We start from the raw sequence: 6,212 nt of genomic DNA, 5'->3' as shown, positions 1-6,212 counted from the left end.
GAACAAATCTATCCATGAAATTGTGAAGAAGGAAAAAGAAATTTGTGCTAGTTTTGGTCTACCTTCTGGGGTATCTGAGAAGGTCAATAGTAACCAACATCATTCACTTCAGTTCATCTATCACGTAGACATTTTACCATATCACGTCATCACAAGAAGAAGGGTGAGTACAATACAATAAGATGTTTTGAGAGGGACCACATTTATCACAGTATATTGTTATAATTGCTCTATTTTATCATTAGGTATTGTTGTTAATCTCTTACTGTGCCTAATTCATAAATCAAACTTTATCATAGGACTATATAGTAAAAGTCATAGTATAGATAGGTTCGGTACAATTCACAATTTCAGGCATCCACAGCTGTGCTTGAAATAACAGCCTGAGGTGAGAGCTGACATGATGATGTGGCCACATTGGGTCATGTGCAAGCCCAGGAAGCTGGTGAGAGGGGAGTAGAGACTTGGGTGAGCTCTGGGAGACAGTCTGTGAGGCATGCTTCAGTTTCTACATTCAGTTTGTTATGAGATCCTTACAGTCTTTACTTCCTCTCTCAGAATGCCCATGAAACCTGCATATTTACCTTTACGTTGGGCCCTGTTTTCATTACACTGCATTAAGAAGATTTCTATGTCTTGCAATTGAATATGCCTTTACTAAATCATAGTTTTGTACATTCTTCCTGAATATTTTTCTTGATGTATCCATATCTGTTTCTTTTATTTAACCTATAGCTCTTAATCACATTGGATGTAGTTATTTTTTCATTAATTTATACCTAATTAAGATGACTACAACTACAGCTCTGATTGTTTTCTTTACCATTTAGTGTTTATCATTTGGAGTTTTATGCTGTAGTTTGTAACAATTTCTAAATTTTATCATATTCCTTTAAATAATTTGTCTTTATAAATACTATAAAACAATGAGAAGCTTGGAGGTGTTTGCTGATTCTGAAGCTTGTGTCACAAGTTATAATTTTGATATCTCTAATCAGTAGACTTTTTAGTATTGCTGACATTATATGAGCCAAAATCAATCCATATGCCACCAGTGCAATAGTTAGTAAAAACTGTCTGTTTAACCTCCTATAGTTAGATAATTATGAACTTTCCCCTCTTTTTTATCAGACTTAGTGTAAGTACAGACAGCTGTTTTGTACCCACCTATTTTACCTTCCAACTTAAAGATATATAGAGTTGAGTATGTGATTTTTATCTTACATAACATAAAATAGTGCTATATTTCCTAAGACTGAACCTAAGTGGGGTATTCAGACTATAAGATCTAAAAATCAAGGTCAAAGTAGCATCACTTATTTTTGCTAAATTATAAGCACAATTATTTTTATCCCTTAAACATTTACAATAAGAAATGGATTATTTGAAAGGGCAGCATTCTATATAAGTGGGAATAAACAATATCTCAACTCTTAGCCTAAAGATTACACTTAAGCTGTGTGAATTTATGCCTTACTTAGAACTAGGTCAGCAATTCTATACCAGAAATTGGTAGTACTCAGGAGAGTGGTAAACCTTTTTCAACTTGGGTTGAATTTAAATTAAACTCAGACTTCACAGAGACTGTTTTCCTGAAAGACAATAAAGCCAGGAAAATAATCAAAATAATATATAGAGGTTCATAACACATTTGAATTCATGAAAGATTAATAAAATCTATGTGAAAGACTTTTTTTTTTTTTGCTGGGGACTGCATAGTATTATAGTTGGATGAACATTTTTGAAAGTCTGGAAGAAGGTGGCATACATTAGTGGTGGGGAGCATGGAATTGCGTGTCAGAGAGCTGTGGGGTGAAACACTGCGCTTCCTTTTTTACTATGTGGCCTTGAGTTAATCATTTATCTCTCTTTTTTAGGGGGGTCAAAATTAACTTTATTTTTTAGCTTGACTTCATAGGGATGTGTTAACAAAAATAGCACAGTACAAAAAGGGTACTGATATTGGGTTTAGTTAAAGAAGATGCCTCTGGCAAAGTGGTAGGAAGATGAAAGTAACAAGGACAAACACAGAAGTTAGAGTTTTTCAAAAGTGAGTTCAAATGTTAGGTCTGCCGCAGTCTGTGACTGGAGGCAACTTGTCCTATCTAAGCCTTTTTTCCTCATCTGCCATTGGATTTGAGATCACTCATGTTACCACAGTGACAGTGAGCAGAGCCTTTTGTCATTGGCGTGTCCCTTTGTGGCCATGTGAGACCACACTGGGCAAGGCTAAGGAGAGAAGGCCACGTGTTTGAGGTGCTGTGAGAATCTGGACGTGGCTTCACTGGGTTTGCTCAGCCTGGGCCCAAAGCCAGACAGCTTGGCAGGCTGGTGACACCACACCCAAAACTTAGGTAGCAGGGAACAGAGGGATGGGGAAGGATCGGCACCTATTCTGGTGTGAGGAAGCCAATGAAATGGAACTCTTCAATTCTGCTTCTAATTTAAGGCAGGTTCTGCCCAAATGAAAAATATCTGAACTCTTCTGTTCTCCCCATCTCTGTTTTTTAATTTTTTCTTTGTTTTGACAAACCTCTAAGTAAGTCTCTCCATAGATGGTGCCTCTAGTCCCATTCCAACATGCCTTAGGACCTTCATCCCCAAAACTAAATGCAAACTCTCTCAGGGTTCTGTTTTCTTCTTCTAGTTTGAAGTTCCCTCCTCTGAGTGTCCCAAATGCTCAACATGCTTATAGTAGACTAGAGGCCTATTGTATGAAATTTGTGCACAGGGGCCGGGGGGGAGGAGGTCTCTCATCCCGGCCTGCACCCTCTCACAGTCTGGGACCCCTCGGCGGACATCCCTCTCACAGTCCTGGGCTCTTACAGTCAAGGACCCCTTGCTTCTTACCGTCTGCTTGCAGCGGAGGCGGCAGAGGGTCCCTCCACCATTGCTGTGCTCGCCAGCTGTGAGCCCGGATTCTGGTTGAGCAGCACTCCCTAGGCCTAGTGGGAGTGTACTGACCACCAGGGGGCAGCTCCTGCATTGAGCATCTGCTCCCTGGTGGTCAGTGCGTATCATAGTGCCTGGTTGTTCTGCAGTTCGGTCAATTTGCATATTAAGGTTTTATTATATAGGATGATGTTGAACAGGCAAATAATCCTCTCATCTGGACTTAATGGCCATGGCTGTTGGGAGGGAGGACGGTGTGAATGCTGATGACAAGCCCTGGAATTCGGTGAGACTCCTGGGGCACATTCCTATGTTTGCTCTCTAGAGATGGGTTAAACTGTTTTTATCTTTTAAAAAGCAAGAGATAAAAAAAATGACATTTCAGTATTAGACTGATAAGAGATTATCCTAAACTCCTACCTGGTCTCCAACAGAGAAAGATGCTTTGACAGAGTTGATTAAGATGCCTAAGGACAGCAACAGATGATCATGAACTTCTATGTTTTTATCTTCCTATTTCTGGTTTAGAACTATGAAGTGATTACATTTAACCCCACTGCTCCTGCTCACAAGTAATGCTAGAAACTTATGTTAAGAAAATTTCTCCCAGCCCTTCTATTCTTTATGATCAAACTTGTGTTTTCCTCATGACGGGTAATTCAGTATCTCCCAGCTTGGTCACTTGTACTCACTGACTGCTATTGTATTAAACTTGGAATTATAATTAGGGAAGCAAAGAGAAACCATTAGGAGTCCCCATTTGTTTCTAAGGGGAGGAGAACATGATGTTGCCCCATCTGCTCACTTGTTTATGGAACAAGAAGTGTGCTCCCTGCCCTAGGAGTGTTTTGCTCCTTGGGTCCTGGTTAGAAGAGGTGAATCAAAAGCTAAAGGGAGTTTCAATGGCCAGCAACTCTCTGCTAGCCATTTTGGCAAGACCTAAGACCTAATGCTCTCTTGGTACTCTGGATGGAATGTGGGACCAACATCAGTAGTGGCAGGATCCTTCGGGGCTGGATGTCTTTAATACCACAGTCCTGGCCTTTGCCCTGCCTGATTCTAAAAGTGGAGAAATTGCTTCTCCAGGAGCCTGAGGCAAACAGAGGTCACAGCCCTAAAGTGAGCTGAACTCCCAGACACTGCATTAAGCCAGGCCTCAGAATTCTAAGCACTAATGCTTCCTTTCTAAATCTTGCTCCAAAGGTTCAGCTGCTCTATCTCCCTCCATCCTGGAACCTCTGAGGTTTGCAAGCAAGTGTAGAGAGGAACAGAGAAGTGGACCAGTAAGATGAGCTCATCCTTTTTTTTTGGTGGAATTCCACTGCTAAGTCTGGGCTTAGTTGGTCCTCCCCATTCTTCTAACACCTTCCTGGCTCCCTCTTTTCTCACCAACCATCTGCATCTGACACAAAACTTGCAGCCCTGTCCCAATAATTCCATTCCTTCTTCCAGGGGCTTGCATGTCCCCCTCCCTCTTTGGGTCATAGATCTGCCTAGAAGATAAAGGGGAGGGGGTTAAGCCAGAGTCTTTATCTTCTCAAACCAGCCCCCTCTGAATATTAGAATTGTAGTGGCATTGCCCCTCAAGCTCCCCTCTGCTTTGGCTCCAGAGGATCCTATTCCAGATGGAAGCTATTGTTGGTGAAGATAGGAGTTGAGCCAGAGTTGCCTGGACTCCTTCAGTGAGTGAGCAATATCAGCGAAGGCTGAGGGCAGGGGCTTGGACTGGTACTCTATGCCATGCTTGGCACACTGGGACTTCACCAGGGGAGCTACTTTGTGGTAATTGTGTCGAGGTGTCATGGTGCTCAAAGATGGTGCTCAATCTGGAAGCTGAGATGTCCACGGAACCAGTCATTGAAGGTGGACTTGTGGACATTGCGTGTTGCCTGGAGCTGGGTGGAGGGACACCCAGTACCTGTTCGGGTCGTGATCAGTGTGCATGGGGATAGGATTCATCTGTGTCACCCACACAAACCAGTTGCTTTCCAGGAACGACCATGAAGAAAAGGCCCAGGAGGCCTTCACTTCTAATAACAGCACATAAGTGAGGAAGCTGTGGTTGTAGAAGGTGATCATCCAGGCCAAATCCATCCACTTCCTCTGCTGGATAACAAAATCAAAATTATACCCCTGGAAGCAGAGAGGCAGCAAGGCTGGGGCCCAGTCAAGAAGTGTTTGTGCTGGCGGCTGCAAGGCATGTGCTTTTTCTTCTGTTTCCCCAGCTCCACAGAGAGGATCTTCCCCAAGGCGAAGAAGAAGGGGTGCATGGTGAAGTCTGGGTATTTGTGGAGGTAGTGGGGCTTGGCATGGTGCTGGAAGTGCATGTGGTTCCACCAACTAACTGGCAGGGGCCCCGTTCAGGTGGGCAATCACAGAATGATGTAGCGGGGGGTTCCATGTAGTGATGCTGAAGACAGACAGGTGCCCAAGGTCTTGCTGCAGCCAGCCAGCCTGGGCCTGAACTGCACTGAGCTGCACTGAACAAAGGAGGTGGGGCACGAGGGATGTCCCAGAAAATGAAAGAAGGAGCCAGCAGCACCATCCAGCAGCAGGATGTGCAGCAGGTGCAGCAGTAAGAAGACACAGTAGGCCTTTATGAGCCCCGTCTGTTCCACTGTGGCCCAAGCTCCTAGAACTCATGGGTCAGTTCCTCATTCTTACTGGGCTCAAAGTGAGGCTGCTCTGGAGACAATTCTCCAATTAGGAGAGAGTTCATGTACTTCCTCACAGGCCCTTATTGATGTGGAATGCACAAAGGGATCCCTAGCATCCTTCTCACATAATGACTGATAACCCCAAATCAGAGTATCTTAACTCACATTTTCTTATCTGTGAAATGGAGATAATAGTGCTTCCCTTCTAGGGTTAGTGAGGATCAGATGAGATAAGTATAGCACTTAGCAAAGTGTCTAACACAGGGTAAGCTATCAGTAGCTTTAGCTATTATTATTATTACCACCTGAAAATTATGTGTAACAGTGTGATCGATTTTATGGAGGTTTTAAGGACCAAGAGTTAAAGTGATGCACTGTAATTACATCATATTTCTTGCAATCATTATGCTTCAATTTTTTGGTAACACAGCTTCAGATATAAGCCAAGTTTCATCATTTTCTTCGAAGCCTGCCAATAGGCTGTTTTGTTATGAGATTCTAGAGTGACCACTAAAGATTAGGTTATATTTGAATGTTTTTCTTAATTTCCCCTTTTTTTTGGAAATCACAGCTTGATGGCTGTAATTAAATTAAATCAAATGAAAGTGATGATGGGTTTAGATAATTTTCCAACCAATGTATGGAGATACTGTGCTATTTATA

At 42.6% G+C, this 6,212-nt stretch overlaps 1 pseudogene across 1 annotated transcript; it reads right to left on the bottom strand.

Annotated features, from left to right (window-relative positions):
- Positions 1–4,524: 4,524 nt before the first annotated feature.
- On the bottom strand, positions 4,525–5,695 carry LOC307106572 (acyl-CoA (8-3)-desaturase-like; annotated as a pseudogene). Its single transcript has one exon. The product of its transcript is annotated as an acyl-CoA (8-3)-desaturase-like (transcript).
- Between the last annotated feature and the right edge of the window lie 517 nt (positions 5,696–6,212).

Source organism: Cnephaeus nilssonii, assembly GCF_951640355.1.
Source record: "Cnephaeus nilssonii genome assembly, chromosome: 10".
Lineage (NCBI taxonomy): Eukaryota > Metazoa > Chordata > Mammalia > Chiroptera > Vespertilionidae > Cnephaeus > Cnephaeus nilssonii.
This window is presented reverse-complemented; position numbering and strand designations above follow the sequence as displayed.